The 18,764-nt window shown below is 38.9% G+C and overlaps 1 protein-coding gene across 8 annotated transcripts in view; it reads right to left on the bottom strand.

The window, feature by feature from the left end:
- Nucleotides 1-18,764, bottom strand: part of SGCD (sarcoglycan delta) — a 363,788-nt gene that overhangs the window by 116,589 nt on the left and 228,435 nt on the right. Inside the window, exon 1 of one of the 8 annotated variants that reach the window (XM_033006097.2) lies at nt 15,081-15,149. The exons of the other annotated variants lie outside the window; for them this stretch is intronic. The gene's annotated coding sequence lies outside the window, so the exon portion shown is untranslated. Of the gene's footprint in view, nt 1-15,080; nt 15,150-18,764 lie in introns of those variants that run through there. 8 annotated transcript variants of the gene reach the window in all.

The raw sequence follows: 18,764 nt of genomic DNA, 5'->3' as shown, positions 1-18,764 counted from the left end.
ACAAAAAAATCACTTGACAGTCGAGTTCTCTTTCAGCTGATACATGCAGACCCTGACTCACTGGTTAAGGGCTCCATGTGTTCAAGTATTCACCTCCGCAGCAAGCTGACACCATGCAAAGGGGGAGTCTGTGCATGGCACTGCTGAAATGGGCTTTTCCCTACATATTGTCTGAAATTTTGATGAAAGCCAGTCTCCACATTAGTTCAATTAGTTCACTAATTTAACATGAATTCCACTTCATAGACTTCAAACTCCTGTTTATTGCTCACATTGTTTTAAAGACCCGTAGTTAACAAAAGCTTGTGCCATGGTTAATAGAGGTAATATCTTTAATTGCCTTAGCTATGAAACATCAACAGCTGTCCTAGGATTATCTACAGAGTGTCTTTTGGTTGGAATGGGAGTAGAGATGAATGCCCATTAATTCAAGTTAATTAACGGCCGTATATATTCTAGTGTGGACATTCAGTAGATGCTTGTTCAGCAAAGTAAGCGGGTATGTGCTTAATTGTGGTTCATTCCAGGCTGATCCATTAACCGTTGTGCGTCTTCCCAAGAATGTACGTTCATTAACTCAAGTTAATTGCTATTCAATTACCTTGAGTTATAGTGTGTCCCTAAACAGTAGTGCAGACAGACCCCCTAGAGATTTCATGTACTTCAACCGTTAATTAAGCCATACCACATTTTGTTGGTAAGTGATTACATCTAGTTTTGAAATAACAACTTCACAGTTACGCTTAAATTGTTTCCTATTAGGAATTTTTCAAATCTTCTACATAGGTAATTGGAGTGATAAAATTTCTTCCTTGCAATAAAGCACACTAGCATTAATATTATTACCACTGCACTTGGCCAAAGATGTTTCCTGCCATCATTTGTTTTTATATAACACATTTATCTAGATAGAAAGAACAGCGTATATTTGACCTGATTATCTCAGAATGGAACTCACAACAGCAGATGTTTTGTAAATTTTAGGGTTATTTCTCTTCATTTTCAAATGTTTCTAAGATTTTTCCACAGCCTTTTGTAGAAATTTCAAAAAGGCACCTTATCATTTCATACGTTTTCATTTTTTGGCTCCTGCTAACAGAAAGACAGCATGGCCAAAGCTTTTCTATTCACAAACTACAGCAATTCTGATAAACAATAGCTAGGAACAATTGACAAAGATCATAGACAGTAATCACAGCAAGAAACTAAAGCTTTTTAATAGCAAAGCACAGCAGAGAATGGGTAATATGCTGGCATCCCTCTGCAACATTTAATGTGTTTAAAAGAACTGAAGTGATCAATACTTTCACAGTATTTAAAAAGACGAAAGAAGTTAAGGCAATGACCTTAGGGTGCAACTTCCTAAAAAAAAAAAAAAAGAACTCCTGTAAAATTATTTTTTTTTCATTTAACATAATCCCCACATTAAAGGTAAGAAATTATGTCAGAGCTAAGACCAAAGATGAAGCTGTAGCAATAAATGTTTTTAAAATTGGTGAATGCCATTTGAATATATTCCTACTCAGTATGTCCTGAAACTAATGGAGCCCCTCCTGGGCACTTACATCAGATGAACAAAGAATAATTGGAACTCTTAAAGTTTTTATTTCCAACAGCACTCTAAAGTTTCTCCTGCTGTGAGCTGGGGATGTGAGGAAGGAATCTCACGCCAGCAGCTCCCCATCTAACAATCACTCAGTGTAAAGCTCTTTGCCCCAGAGGAGAATTTTATAGTACCGTCAACAAAGCAAAGATACCATAAACACCCATTTGCTCCTAGCATTCTTTAGCCCATGCCAAGAGAGAATCTTTGGAAATTTTGAAAACTTGTTGAAGTTCTAAGCTTCTCAAAAATCGGAAACTGGGTTTTGGATGTGTATGTGTGGAAGCCGACCCAACTTTTGCCAGAGCAGCCTGCAGGGCTCCTGGGTATGGTACTTGTCAATCTGAGAAAGAAAACCATCCTGGTTTTGGTCTCTGTGTTATTGGGAAATAGGCAGAGGTGGCAGATTGGCTCCGAATGCACCTCTGCATCGCAGTGGTTGCCTGATGGGCAATGGGACTGGAAGAGACAGAAGGAAAACAAGTGAAGGATAAAGGAAGCGTTAGAATAGGCAGTTTTGCCAGGAGTATATTTAAAACAAAAATTATGTAACAGTAGCAGCAGATTTCTTTGTTTCTGAATCCCAGAATCAGGAGATCAGTTGCCCTGGATGGGCACTCATTAAATCATGCAAAAATGAACTACCTGCTTACATTCACTGAGCAACAGAAATCACAAGCAATACATGGATCTTCCCTTCCCTGGGCCACATTGCAGAAAGCTACAGAGAAGTGGGGCAGGGCTACAGTAATGGATGAAGACACCCAGGCAGGAGATACAATCCTGCACGCTGCAGAATAGACTCCAGCCCCTACTAGTTACTCTGCCTCCCTTGTAGGTTATCGCTATGCGTTGAGCACACAGAGCTCCAGGGGCTGGTGAGGTCCTGATTTGGAGAGCTGGGATGAGCATCAGTCATTAAGGCCATGTTTTATCCCTTACAAGGGCTGACTTCCCCATGCCCTGGATCATAGTACTCCCTTTAAGCCAACATACTTTCTTCCCCCCTTTCTCCTCCCCAGCACAGGAATGAATTATGGCACCTCCGGTGCCAAGCAGAAAAGCCAAGCCAAGGAGAGGCCGCAACAGGGCTGTGCTGAGCTGCATAGCGTATGGTTAGCACTATTAAAGCAGCCAAAAAGCAACAGCAACTTGCAGTGAATTTCACACAAGACTCCCATCAGGATCAGCGCTTGCCAATCTCTAATATCAGCATAATAGAAGGGAAAAATTTCCAAGTGGTACATGGCTGATGAGCACTCTCTCCACTCCATGACAGCACGCTGGGAAGCAGGTGCTAAATGACACCTGTCTTCTGAAAATCTTTTCAGTGTCTCTGATCCCCTAAGAAAGAAAGGAAAAACTAATCCCCCCTCTGTCAGAGCCCAGAAGTCAGGTAGTATTCATCTTCCCCCCCCACCAGTGTAGAGGACCCCTCCATGCAGTTCCTAGGGAAAAAAATTTCCATTAACCTCCCCCAAGTGAGACACTGGGGATTGTCCCAATACCACAGATTCATCTCCCACGTGCAACATATGGCACGTAGATCAACCTGCAAAGCACCAAGAGCTACAGCCAAATTTACAAAATTTTTTAGGTGCCTTTAGCTAAAACTCAACCAATTAGTTAATATTCCCTCTCTCAAAATGGTATGTTTCATATTAATCTGAAAATATTTCAAAGATTACTAGAACTTGCCACTTCAAATGTGGAGGCTGCAAACATGAAAAATCCTGACGATCTGGATTTTGTAAAGCAGACTGATACCCACTGTCTGAAAACCAGGCCCCCATAAAATGGCTGAGCTTCATCAGGCAAAAGTAAAAGGACCACATACCGGGATTGGTTCAAAACATCTATATATTTCACTACATGAAGAAAGAACCCAGTTTGGATTCCTTCAGACAACTCTCCAGGACTGCTTTGCCCATGTGTCCCATTTACATGGGCTCTGTTAACACCTCACGGTACAGCTGCATGATAATTTATTCCTAAGCATTTTTTAAAAAAATTTACATTTCCAAATAAAGTCAAGCATGCTGCTGATTCCTTTACCTCAAATTAAAAAGCTTTATTGTCGTCTCTCTCTCTCTCCCAAATTTAACTTTCAGAATTTGTATTGTTTCTTCCTTCATTGTTAGATCAATATCAATCATTGTCATCAGTTACCAGAACTTGCATGTTCCAGAAAATTATGTTAAATTTAGATGCTAATGAAAACTGTTTACACTGTTTAACCACAGAAATGAAACCTCTGTTACAAACCATAAAAACTGTTAGTTATAACAAGAAACCTTAATTTCTACCTCAATCTCCTTTCTACCATCTGCTGCTCTACAAGACCCATCCCAGAAACCATGGACTAAACAAACAAACAATAAAAAAGATAATCATTAACTCTGCTTCACAACACAACAAACATTAAAAGAATTAACATAGTCCCATTAACCATTACACTGAAAATTATGTTATAAAGCAAACTAATCCATGTATGCCAGTACATGCCAATATTCCTTCTCTCCAGCCGCCTTCCCAAACAAGCAACCAGACAGCCTATATAGAAATATATAATTGACCCATAACACCCACTGAATACTCTCCATCCTCCCAGAAGGAGTAAGACAAAAAAATCCCAGCCATTAAAAGTAAGACCACAAACATATCCTACCACAGTAATAGGTGATAATTATTCTTTCATCTAAAGCACTACGCACTTAATTAGATATAATTATTTAAAATATGTATGCTTTAAATATATAAATAATATTTGCTCTGGCCAATCCTTCAGAGCTGGCTATGTGAAACAGTGAGACTGCATTTATGTCTGTGGTACCCAGATGTTTTTCTCATGGGTCACCACGTGTCTCTGTACAATTACAGACACTGTCATGTTCTGGGAAATGCTTCATCATTCAGCACCAGCTTCTCTGCGTGATGGGACGGAGAGAGCTTAAGGCAGACAGTGGGTTTCAGGAGGGCCATATTCAGAATACATCGCAAAGGTCTAAATCTCCTAACATAAACTGTCATTCACATTTCTTGTATAAATCCAAAATCTAAATTTTGCATGGCATAGGGGAAGGTTAAAATTATTAAAAACTCTAAAACAATGTTTTAATTATTTTCTGTGCTGCAGTAGCCAAGCAATTTTAGAGGGTCATCTTTCTTTTTTATTGGGTTTAGATGAGATACAGTCAAATAAGGTAAGACACTGCACTGTATTTTACTTCTTAATGGTTGAAGATCTTTATTTCTTGCTTTCTCCCGATCTGCCCCAAAAGAACACTCAACACATCTCCATCAGGGTTATAGTATGAACAAAATTGTTCCATTTGTGACTTGCACATTAGTCATGTCCCAAGGAAGACCAAGCAAAATCAGATAAACACAGCCATGCTACACTGCTGCTAAATAAAGTCCCATGAAGTAAGAAACTAACGAGCAATAATGTGGTAATGTGGTTTAGGCCATCTGGAAGGCAGAATGAAAATCTCGTTCATTTTCTGCTTTCTCTGAGTCCTAATATTTCCCCAACTCAGCTAATATACACAAGTATAGGGAGGCAGTTTTGATTCTTGATATAAATCCACTGATTCCCAGAGACAAAAGCATGGATTTGTATTTTTTTTTAATTGTTAATAAAATAAAATTGTACATAAATACATCATTCTTTTTATAATCTGGACAATTTAGTCAGGAGCTACAGTCTACCTCTTGACTGAGCTAATTCTTTACTTCAGTTATCTTACACACTTTCTTTAATGTATACATGTTCCTTTGATTAAATTAACATTTTTTTCTACCTAATTAGCCTGAAAAACCTGTGCTGAACCAATCTAAAAGTGACTTCATTACTGCTCATTGGTGCATGTTTGCTACCCATCACTGTCAACTCAACAGGCGAAGGATTAGAAGAACATTAACTCTGGCTTATTTGGCTTTTCACAGCAATCATCGCACTCAGAGCGTGCAGCCAATCCAAGCTTTCAATCGACCCGGTAGGACAGTGACAGATGTTTTAATCATGTGGCTTCATTCATTAGTGCTCATTTGCTTGGTTGGCCAGGTTTGTGGTTCTGAGAGACAGTTGAAACAAAAAATAATTAAACCTAACCAGCTTAATTACCTTTTTTACATTCATCCTTCAGCTGGTACAGTTCACAAGTAATGACAAATTTAAAATATAAATAAAAAACAGTTTATCCAGACCAGTGAGCTAATAAGTATACTCACCAGAAGATGCATCATTGCTTGTCTAGGAACATAAGCACAAGTTGCTTAACAGGCACTTAATGTACATCGGTTAATGAAATCATACCAGAGCTAATGAATATATATAATTGGGTAGGCAGCTGCCACTAAAAAAAAAGTTAGTGAAACCATTTTGCTAATTCAGTTTACAGGGGTGATTAGAGAAGGCCCTTGAAGACAATTCAATAGACCCTACTAATACTGCAACTACTACTGATTAGTTGCATGGTGATATCATTTTGCTTCTTTCCTGACTGGTTCTTATAGAAACAAACCTCCATCCACCTCCAAAATACTAAATAAATAAATGCAAATAAATTTCAAAATAAAATCAAAGAGATTTTAAATACATTATATTAAAAAACATTAAAGCAGTGACTGAGTGTCCACAACAAAATGAACTTCTGGGTTTGCTCTCATCAGCCATCAGTTCATATTCCATCTAACGAGGAGGTAAAAGGGTGACTAAAATATTTTTTTTTTACAGAATAAGCTCAGGGAAGATCTACTAGCTCAAATCTATGGTGATAATTATTGATGTCTGCACTGCAAATTTGGTATGAGGCCCTAGAAAACCTGTGCCAGTGAAGCTGCTATAGAACAATTTTTATCAAAAACTCTCCAGCTGTTTTGACTTTTTGCTTTTACCTGCTTTGTTCTTTCACTATCAGAGACCGTAAAGACTTGCATCATTAAATGTCAATCTTCAGTGAAAATATTTCTTACTCTAGCCTATTCTAGAAACCCTTCAAAATATTAAGAAACTTTCACATTATTCTATGTATGGCATTATAGGAAATTTAACATCTGCATGAGGTGAGAGAGTGCCTCCAAGGATTTTTATTAAGGGTCCATTTGATTTTTTTCAGCATCACCAGAGACTACTTTTTTCCCTAGTTACCAGTAGTCGAATCATTATGAGAAAGAACTGAGGCAGAAAGGTCAGAGCACCTTTTTTCAAGACCATCTTTGAACATACCAAGACAGGATGCTCCCGCAAGCAGAAATGGCCTCCCTGGCATGCCCGAGAGCCCACAGCACCCAGGGACAGGGGGATGAGGCAGGGGCAGCCCCATGGACACCCCCCACCTACTCAGACATCACCCACCTGTGGCAGATGGGAACCTCAGCCCAACGTGCAAGAAATCTGGAGATGGGAAAGCACATTAGCATCGTTTTCCCTCACACCACTTATCCTCCTGACTACCAAAGAACCTGCACTAAAGTCCAAGATGTCTGCAGCATAATATAGCAGGCCACAACTACTTTTTATATTAAAGATTTTTTAAAAAGGTTTGGATAAATAATAAATATTGGTACATGCATTTTATCCCTGCCATAGTTTTTTTTTATCTTTTCAGAGAGATTTTTTTCCCAAAATATCCTGTGGAGACCACTGGGAGTTTGTTTTCATTTTCAGGCTCTGCTGAACTAGGCATTTGATTCAGAGAAAATAAGAGGTTTGAAAGAAAGGCTCTGGGAAACTTAAACATAACAGATGCTTATTTGCAGACATCTGATTTAACTGAACTGAAAACCCCAGTCTAAATCCTGAAAACCATAAATGTCAGCCAGCTAGAACAGAATAATAACGACTTATCGATATGGAGGCACCTAGTAGATAACAGAGTTCCTGCACCATAATATTCATATAACTGCTTTCAGTTTGCTTCTCCTGAGCTCTCAAATTACAACTGGCAATACCGTATTTCATTTCTCAGTGCTGCACATTGATGGTTCACAGTGAAGGGACTGGTTTGTTACAAGCTGGTAGTTTTCTTCCAATATCAGGTGTGAACTATTTAGTCTGGAATTAATATCTGAGGAAGCTCAGATAGGATATTCCCAGCAGTGTAAACAGCCAACAGTAGACACCTCTGTGATTTTCAAAAGAGCTCATCAAATGCAAGTTGATAACTCGCACCTAGTAAATCTAAGTCTCTTAATCTTTGAAATTACAGAATCTGTGTGATCAAAGTAAAGTCACAGGCAAAACCACTCTGAAACTTCAAAGCAGCCTGGATCAGGATTTGGCTCTTCTGTGTGTCCATAATGAGGCAAAAAGAGACACTCAAATAGCACTGAAGTTTGCAAAAATTTGGGGAAGATAGCCATCTGAAAATTGAAACAAAAATCTTATCACCACAAATCAATTTGAATGTACACAGAAGAGAGGACACTGACATTTTAATGATGACTGTGAAATTTCAGCTTAGAAATCATCATTAGGTCAGGCTGTTCAATACTTACGCTTTTCTCTTTACCTGGGTGAAGGATAAGATATTCACAGTCCCAATAACTTGGATGGCATTTTGCCCTTAGTCTGGAAGTTACATTTTGTTCCCCACGGTCTTGCCCTTTCAAAATCAAGCCCAGATTACCTTCATAAAACATGAGTCACCTAGACACTAGGTGCACAGTCTCAGCGAGGTGCTCAGGTTAACTCTGTAGCCAACAAAAATAGAAAGCAGTCACCGCAGGGTGATTCATCCTGCCCAAGTCAGATGCCTACTGTGGGATGTGCTAAAACAACTCTCTCTTTGGATACCTGAAACTTGGCAAAGGAAATTTCACAGCAGATGTACAATATTCTTGATTTCTTAAGCCAATGGTCTATCTCAGCAGTGTTAACACCACTGCATTTTCTGTTTGTACTTCTAATTACTTTTCATTACATTTTCAAGCTTGTCTGAGGCATACTTTGAGAAATTTTGGCAGTATAATTTCCCCATGATTTCTTAAAATCATGGCTAAAAGCCCAATGCGACATAAATAGATTTTAATTAAATTCATTGTGCTGTTAATTCAGAGTGATCGAGGTAGTCTAGAATTTTGTTGCTGAACTCGGTGGGAACTTGGCTGAACACTTTCTGGACAGATGAGCTGACAGACAAGGAGTTGCCTGGGTAAGGTTGACTGGAGATACAGTTTAAGTGTTACAGGCTGTATTTTCAGGTGGTAATATCCTAGAACTACTGTATAAAGCACCACATATATTTTGTTGGGCAATGAAGTGTTCTTCAAAATTTGATGGAAGCATACAGTAGCTTCAGTGAGATTTTACGCAAATCTCTCAAGAGGAAATATAGATGCTGCATCTCTTAAAATATTCATTGAAAATGAGGAAAAATCTTTTTTTATTAAATACTCCCTGATGTATATGTAAATGTTAAAACTGGGAAAAGATGAGAATCTAGTATCAGTCACCATAAAGAGAAGAATCGATTTTTTATAAAAAGTAGCTTATTCAAGTTAGTTGTGAAACAGAAGAAATGAATTACCTCACTGCATATTGCAAAAGGGTTGTTCTATCATGTTGTATTTGGCAAGTCAGGCCATGGGGAAGAGAGAAAATGAGACAACAATAAGAGAAAAAAGGATGGACAGCAATGTGAAAAGAAAAAAAAAAAGGGGGAAACGAGCTAATAATGACATGCTCTGCAAGTGGTGAGGAAAGCAAAATAAGACAAATCACTATATGGTCAGAGAAGTCAAGAAAATAGATCAATATAATATATACCATGGGGCATAAGTCAAGAAGAAACTCAATGTATAATGAAGGGAAGCATTAAAACCTTGGCTCAGGACTCACTGGGTGCTGTATCCTCTTGGCCCTGCTCTGGCAGCCCAGAGAGATATAAGCCATCAGTGGGACACGGCAGTGCCAGCACTGCCAAAACTTGGCCTGGGGCAAGATGTCCCTGCAAGTCACCCTGGAGCTGCCTGGGACTCAGTGAACACAGCTCAAACCAGTGTCACTGCTGCTCCAGCCCAGCCTGTCCAACCCGTATTTACTGCGAAACACAAAGCAGAGAAAAGAAGGGAGCAGCAACGCAAAGGGTCCATGGGCAGTCCAGCTCAGCTGTGAATGCTGCAAGAAGTGCAGGATTTCTCTGTGCTCTTGATGGGGCTCAATGTTATCTTCATTCAGATATGTTTGTGAAGAACAGAAGGCAAAAAAGGTCACATGAAATAATTTAATATGAAAGGTGAACTCATAGCTTAAATATTACATGGACTGCTACAAACACCATAAAGTCATTGCATTTAACACAGCTTTCCCTCACATCCGTGCTCCTTCTGAGCACACAAGAATCACTGCTCTTCTTTCTCCAATAGCCTTTAGCAGAATACCCCTTAGGTCCCCAAAAGAGCCAAACACTCCATCATAGCCCATTTCTGGAGGTGTCACCCCACCAAAAAGAAAACCTTATTCTATGCACTCATAGCTGATAAGCAACTGCACTTAAGATCAACACGGCACAACCCCGTGTGCTTGGCTGAGGTGCTGGCTTCCTTGTACCAAAGCGTGTATCAAAAATGTAGTGCTAAAAAAGCACTTCAATATTATTTTGGCTATTTTGTGACATTGATATTCATTCTTCCCTGCATTATAGCCTCACTTCTGAAGTTGGAGTAGTAAAAGTAATATCCCGTTGCCACAGGGCAAAAACTTTCATTCCACACTTACGTAATGTATGTTTCCACACAAGGAAAGTTAGTGAAAAATGAGCTTGTAGAAGTGACTCTCCTTAAAGTTAATGTTCCAAACTTTTTTTAATATGATGTGTGTAAGTGAAGTTTTACATCCAGAATTTATTAAGTAAGAGGAGTTGGGTCTTAAAGGTGCTATCAAACCCTGAGGACACTGCAAGAATATATTCTAGTCTTTTAAATCAGATACTAATTTTTTTTCTTTCTTTCTTATTCATGGACTGCTTGAGGTGAATGGCTACACAGAAAATAAAAAGGACAGTCTGACAGATATTGTTAAAAAACACATCCAAATATTTCACTACTCGTACTGACACAGGGAAGAACTGTATCTTACTTCATCTGAAGAGTCCATTTAATTTGTCAAAACCCCAGTAGTAATTACTTTCATTATTATCCCTGTCCCAAAAAGGCTGTTATCAAGTAATGGATAGTTCTGACTGTCCTCTTTCAGAGGTTTCAGTCTAAAAATTCTGAGGGAAAATCAGGCTGGATGCCTAAGTGCTGGGTGTTTGTGGCCAGATAAACCCATGTCTAAATCTGTGCAATCTTAGGCACGCAGACAAGCCAGCACAGCCAAATGCACTGGTGAGGGTCTACCAAGCCATTTTATTGTGCCTGTTCATATTTGTAACTTGTGGTAAAAGTTAGGTAATTATAGAGAGTATTCTGCAGTTAGATAGGGTTAAGTTAACATAAGTTATCTTGCATTTGCAGCAGACAAGCGGTATTCAGCTGTGTGGCCTATTCTTTGGGCTTTGCTAGCACAAATTAATTCCTGAAAATACATTTGAATGTTTTGCTGAGGCACATCCAAACCTGAAGATCATGTCTTAAGTGGGCTCAACCATCAGCGGGTCACCTAGAGAAAATCACCTTCACTCTATCACTAGTTCACCATAATTCACTGAGGCTGGGAACAGACTTATTCACCGATGTTCTACCCCTGACAAGTAAAGAAGGACATTAGGCACCCTTTGTAAACATGCCCATTTCTCCTCTGCTTTCACAACTAAACAAAACCATTTCACTTTAGAATTTACTTGCTTTTATGTTGTACACTACATAAATGTTACCATATTTAGAGTTGGTCTTGATGAGCAATAGTAATAGTCATGGTTTGCTTTAGCACTTGCATGTACGGCAGCAGTGATCACAAAACCCACAAAAAGGATTGCAACACCAAACTTTTAAAGATATTTAGTTTGAGGATCCAGTTTTTCTCCTGGTAGAAATTTCAGAAGGAAGCACAATTTCTGACTACACAGTCCCAAATATGCCTGCGCACTATTAATGCAGGCTATGTGACTCTGCATGCACTGGGGAGGGATGCAGTGACCCTGCAAGGAGAATGCGGAGCAGCAGTTTGGGGCAGGGGGCACACGGGCACTGTTGCCTTGCTGAGGTATGGCCAAAAGGCTTATTTTAAAACTTACCAAATGTGTAAGCACAAGAAAATGCTTTGGCTTTTCATATATTGTGAAATGTTTACGTATTATAAAAATGAATCCATATTTCTGCTTATGTGCTCAACATATTTTACAGTTAAAACCTTACTCAGTTCATCCATAAACATACTCATCTAGAGAAAGGTTTTGTTATTCTAAAGCTAGATTTTGGGTTAGATGTTGGCTCATGTCATATGAAAGAATGTTTCCCAAGTCACATAACGGACACAGCTTTGCACATTAGTCTGCAGCTCTTGCTTTTAGGCAACTTTAGGAAGAAGTCTCCCTATTTTCCTTCCTGAAAGAAAAACCTTTCCTCGTTTTCATAAAGCAGTTAGAGTATTTAACAATTACCCATCTCCAAAGGCACATTTAACTTCTCTTGTTTATAGAGCTGCTGAATAATATTTACACGTTCTCAGCTCTCACTGAGCTCCTCTGGTGAACCCTCCTTCCCTACTAACACTACTTCTAAGTTCCCATACTTTAAAAAGTAAATATTTTTACTTTTTTTCTTTATAACCATATTGGAGTCATTAATCCCTTTAGAATTTAGTGTATTAATTTCTCTGGGTCTAAAAGATCTCATCTTCAGCTGTACAGAAATTTTTCAGTCTAACCTAAATTGCGGGAGAGCTCAAAGTTTGCAGAAGGCATTCAGCACCTAGGCACACCTGACCCTCACCTCCTTGCTTGCCTGATCCTCCTGGCTGCAATTCAAGCTCCTCACTTCTGTCCTTCCCACAATAGTCAGAAAGATCAGGTGATTTGTGGGAATAACTAACAATTCCTCAACACAATGATGGGCTGTATAATAGTCGCACATGCTATCGGAATATTTTGTCATTCACGCAGAAAGATGAGCACTTAAATAGAGTGATCACATGTATAAAAGGAGAAAGATCCACATCCAAACCCATATCACACAGTTTAACAAACAATTAGAAAGAAAATATGATTAAGATTGAAAAAAATAAAAAAAAAAAGGGAAGGTAGGCACAAGATGGCAAAGGTGTGATAGGCTCTCCCATTTCTACTTCAGGTATTTAAGACTATATCAAAAGATGAGGACTAATTAAGAGATACATATTCTTGCCTGGTTTTTAACATTGTAAGCTCAATGAACCTGGCAGAACATTTCCTAAAGGCTGCCAAAACCTGAAATTAATTTGTGGAAGAAACAATAATCAGTCATTAATTGATTTCTGATTCCCTATTCATCCCAATCAAATTCAACCATGTATTCTCATATAAATCAGTGATTGCTTATCAGAGTCACTTTATCACATTTTCCCTTCCCTGCAGGATGGAGCACAAAAGCCTGTCAAGGAAAAGTCACTGTGACTCTATTGGATGCCACCAGCCAGGTACTACACGGACTGACACCACATCATATTTCCGTTTATTTTTGCATTGTTTGTTTTAAGGACTCCATGACAAAAATGCACCTATCTGTACACAGCTGCATCTGTAATTGGCGCTGTTATATTTGCATGCTTGGCTGTAGATGAGGAAAACTTACTGTCTCCGCCCCTGCCTTGAAAGTCCCAGTTCAAAAAGCTAAGGAACAAGCAAACCCAGTGTTGGCCTTAAATGGGACTACAAGACATACACAACACCCTGCATGCAGATTAATTTTACGTTCTTCCTTAGAAATTTCTGTAAGGTAAATTTTCATGTTTTGGCTATATAAAAAGAAGTCTTTCCAAAAAAGTCTTGACAGTACCTTCACTGAAGCATTTTGCTGATAAAAATTAATCAAATTTCATTTCCATTTCACTAGCTGAAGATCTGAACCCATACATCTTTTTCATACCTGATGTCTTACTCGCTCCATTTGCAAAACACACAAATAAAGAAATGCATTTCAGAGACATCAGAAGGGCAAGCACAATGAATTCAGCAATGAGATTCACCTTTACAGTTCAGGTTTGAACATGAACCAAGGTCTCTGGGAAGCCAGCCCTGCAATTTGGCTGTGCTCTGGTGGAGAATAATCCACAGTCCTATACAAAGACCAGCTCGTCACAATCTGTTGTATGCAAAAGGCAAAACATGTTCTGCAGCACACTGCGCACGGCGGGGGGGGGGAGATGGGACAAACTCACTCCTAGAAATATGAGAACAATTTGCTCTTTTTTTTTTTTTTATTTGGCATTGCTAATGGTTTGACAAGATGTTCTGCAAAGAGCCCATGGCTCACAAGACGACCCCCAGTTAGCATTCAAATGAGTATTTTCAAATGTCACTTGGGAGTATTTCTCCAGAACTACTTTTTGCTCATTAGAAGGGTCTGGGCTGCTGCCACAGTTGCAGGGGAAGCTCATTCACTGTCTTTCCAATAACTGAACCTAGATGAAACAGAATCTTCAGTCTCAAGCATTGCTTCACTTGTGGGCAGCAAAACCCACAGCACTACTGTGAAAAAGAAAAAAATCCTATTTTAAACCCTTCAACCACATTATATTCTTTTCCTTTCCCTATCTCATCATGAACTATTACATTCACTTTCATTTTGCTCTGAAAGCCATTTGGAGTTTATGCAAAAAAACCCTACTTCCACAAAGAAATACTATGCATCAAATTCTAATTTTTCATCTGCTTAAAGAGAGTTAGTAATGACCTTTTACAACTTCAGCAGTGCTACAGCTATATTTCAGGGCTGCTTTGAGGGGCAGTATATCATGATGGTGGCACCCTTTGGCACCCTGTAACCTCCAATGCATATATAACTTGAATTAGAAAGGCAATGACATATTTATACTACAATTAAAAACATGTTTAGCATTCCCTCAAGGAACCACCCTTTCCAGTTATTTTCTGCTAAAGGTGCATTAACCTCCTGTGGCTACCATGATGAAGACAGTTGTTCTCATTGCTGAAGTTTAAATATTGAGTGTGAAAACCAATTCTGTATTTCCATAACCTTGAAATGTCACCACACGTGGATTATATACCTATGCTTAAACACAGCCTGCTCTTTTAAACAGAACCGTTACAAGTCCTCACTCACAAACACAGCTTCATGCTCTCTGGCACTAACACATTTTATCGAGAAGTGTGTGATTCCATTTGCTGTGGGCATGCAATAAACAAAAGGTGAATGTGTAATCATGCAGCTAGGAAAAAATTTAATACACAGGCAAGGGAAAAAAAAAATCAGGGACAAGAAGGAAAGAGCAAGACAAAACAGATAGACAAAGTAGTTTCATGCTAACTTTTATACTAAAAAAAATTACATAAAGTAAGTTTTGCTGCACTGCAGAAAGGCCATTTCAACTCACATCTGCCCCGGACAACTCTTCTCAAAACACTGTTGAGGCATCCTGCCTTATCTCAGGTGAGCAGCCGGCTGCTGGAGTACCCACCAAGTACCCCCAAACCAGGGACCAAATATTCCTGACATATTCTGGAATCTGCAGCAACTCTAAATCACGCTTTTGCAGAGAGAAAATGAACCTTGTCTTTTGCAGCTTTTCTACATTGATTGCCTAACAATTTCCACAGGTATAATATAGTTCCAGAGCAAGGCATGATGATAGCTCGCTACATCACTTTGAAGTTGGTTTCTGCACGCAGCTACTGCTATTATCTTGCACCGAACTACAATAGCTCAGCCGATATTTGAGAGTGAACAGAAGCTGCACAATGACAACTTGGCTAGTGAGCTGCTCTGCAAATCGCTCAGACTAGCTTGAGCTTATCAAAATCCGTCTTTTCCATAACAACCTCCAAAACATGACTAATAGTCTGATTCTCCTCCAACAATATCTATCTTGGTTCCTGCTGTAAAATAATCAATTACACTAAATGGAATTACTTATACAGAATACGAAAGCAGTTTGGCTTTGGTGGAAGTAATATGCTTATCAGATGGATTAAGATCTAATAGGCTTTTCTCTCTGAAAGTATAACTGTTCCTGATACTCTATCAAACCTCTTACGTAAATTACTTTGCTCTCGACAACATAAATTAGATAAAGGAACTATATTTTGTTTACAAACCTCAAGTAACAAGATTTTAAATGCATTTTAAAGCTGTGCCAATAGAATCAAAACCTGTGTTTATGAACTAAAATTGCCTTAGCTTATTTCAACTAATGAAACAAAAGTGAACTCTGCATACTTTTTGTTAACATGGTGACTCCATCAAATCAAATATTTATGTCTTTGGTCTAGACAAATTAATATACAATTTCTCTATCACAGGAAAAAGAAGGCAATGTCTTCCTTAATGTGTGCCATAATGGAGTATCTTATTTCTCTAGGATCAGCTCAGAAGACCTGAGCTGCACAACAGGGTTCAAGGCAATGGCTAGAGGGAAGGAAGCAGCAGGAGCTGATGACCAAAGCCAGTTTGGTGAACACCACCAGCACCTAAGGATGCCAAATGTTGCCTGTTCATAGAGACTGCACACTTAACTGGTGTGCTCCATGAAAACTTACTCAGAAACATATTTAAGAACATTTTCTCAGATTTCTAGGGGCTGTGCTTTGACTTTTCTTCTTTCCTTTAGAAAGATGGTAGAGGAACCCTTGTACTGCAGTTGCAATAAGAGGAAATGTGTTTCTCCTGTCTTTGGAGATGCATTACAGGTCCTAAAAACATTTTTTGCAATACCTTTATTATACACAAGTCTAAAAAAATGCTTCTTAAAATGTATGCAATAAGTAGAGGCAATGTCTAATTTAGGAATATACATAGTATAGTTAGTGATAAGGAAATGATACCCTGCAAAGCAAAACTCTGGACCTGCATTTATCTGAAGGACAGGATGAGAGAGATTTAGGGATTTGTAGATTCATTTTTAAATACTGGGTAATACAGCACAAAAGCAGTTTGGTTCTGTATGCCCATTTCACAGCTCTGGACTAATTAATATAAAGTAAATTACACTTGGCCCAGAGCTTGGCTAAACAAAAAATAACAATGCATGCTAAAACGAGTCTTAAATAATTTTGCAAAATCCCAGATGATTTCCATTATGAGATGCAAGCAAGCATTTTTGCCAAAAGAGAACAAATAATTTATGATGCCATTTAAAAGCTGGTAACTGCTTCTCTTACCTGAAAAATAAAGAAAAGGAAAAATTGAATCCCTGGCTTGATTATGATTCACTGTGTGTATCAGTCCTTTGCATCATGGGACAAGAGTATCCTTTTATCTGTGTTATTCGTCAGGACAGACTGATTAATGACAAGTGGAGTGCTGAGCTGGAGTTTACTCGCAGATTGGTTAACATCATTTTGTTCCCAGAACAAGTCTCATCGGCCCTTATCAGGAGTCTCCCACAATTGTTTGAAAGTTACAGGCAGCAAACCAAGAAAATTAATTTCCCTCTCTCCCTCCCAGTGTTGTCCAAATCTTGTTACCCTTATTCACACAAAGTAATTCAACGATCTTGGCACAGAATGCCACTGCATTTTTGCTTAGTCTTACAAAAAACAGTAACGTGTAACTTCTAGGGACCCATGCAGGGTTCATTTTCCATTAGGCTTGCACATGACATTTTCTTTTATATATACGTATTTTATTACTGCTTGCTCTAAATTTACTTGCAGCAATGATGAACTTTGCTCACCAACAAACTACAACATTAGGAAGATCTTAAGAGAAACATGGTCCATCACTGAAAGAGCCACACCAGAACAGGGATCCCACATCTGATTTACAGCAAGATACACTAGGGACATTTTCATGTCTTGGGAAATCCAGCACTATGTATTTTCAAAGAATGTAGATTTTTCTGAGCTTGCTACTAGAATTAGGAAAAATATATGTGAATCAGGCTACGTTTTATTCTTTCAAGTCTACCCTGAGATTTCAGCTTTATGAATGAATCAAACAGAAATGATACAATGGACTGACCAAAGACACGAATTCAGGGAGGAAATTTTCAGATAAAAAGAATTGCACCAAGACCTTCTAGCACAAATAAGGACGGATGGAACTTTTAATGCTGATTTCCTACAACAAACATGGGCTGTATGATCACACCCTGCATGTCTGCATGAGCAACTGTGGGTCCGTGCCATGAATTTTTAAACACATATTACATTTTTAATCAAATTCAGCAGAAATGGTCTTGATTTCATTTACCTTCTGCTTTAGTAGAGACTTCAATATCCAGCCACGTAGTAAAGAAAACAAATTACAGTTTGAGCTTTACACTTGTTCTCAAACAAACTTCTAGAATTTTATCTCACATCAGTATCTGTGAAAGCTGCCCAAAACTATTCATAGAAGCATAGCCTCAATTGAGAGGTGCTTTCCACCCATCTGAGTAGTCTCAGTCCCAGGACTTGTTTAGAGATCCTGCCATGCCTGTTTCCAGTCACCCTAATTCTCAGGGAAGTTTTGCATTGAAGCTTTTACATTTCAAGTGACTTTGTTCTGGTTCAGGCATACAGGTAAGAGTGCAACAGTGACTCATGAGGCAATCTCTAGATTAAGCTTCCATTTCAAAAACAACAAACCTAAATATATTCCTCCGAACAGACGCTGCAGTCAGATGTGCTGTTCTGCAAAAGCCGAGTGATTGCGAAGTCGCCACCTTACACCCACGCTCAGCCTCTCCTCGGTCCACCCCCATGCAGGGCACAGCACACTCAAACATCCCTTGACCCAGTTCTGTCAAACCAGCCTGGATTTTTAAGTCCTGCTACTAAAAGTGTTTAAGCCAGTCTGGATCTTTGCGACACAACCAAGAGAAGGAACAATGATTTATGCCAGTAGATAAGAGACAAGCAAGAAATCTTCAAAGAATGAACCTCTCCTGAACCTGCTCACCACTGTGCAACCCCTCCCTAGCACCAGTCACCTTGTTGATCCATGCGACACATCAGCCCACAGCTGGTAATACATCCAAGCTGGGCAACAGCAAAGAGAGTTTATAACCTAATTCAATGCTCAGTTTTTACCTTTTACCAGATTTGAAGACCTGCTTTTTTTTTGAATTTATAGGCTG

Source organism: Tyto alba, unplaced genomic scaffold (assembly GCF_018691265.1).
Source record: "Tyto alba isolate M040663 unplaced genomic scaffold, T.alba_DEE_v4.0 Super-Scaffold_17, whole genome shotgun sequence".
NCBI classification, from domain to species: Eukaryota; Metazoa; Chordata; class Aves; order Strigiformes; family Tytonidae; genus Tyto; species Tyto alba.
Note: the sequence above shows the minus strand (reverse complement) of the source record. Positions and strands in the feature narration are given on the sequence as shown.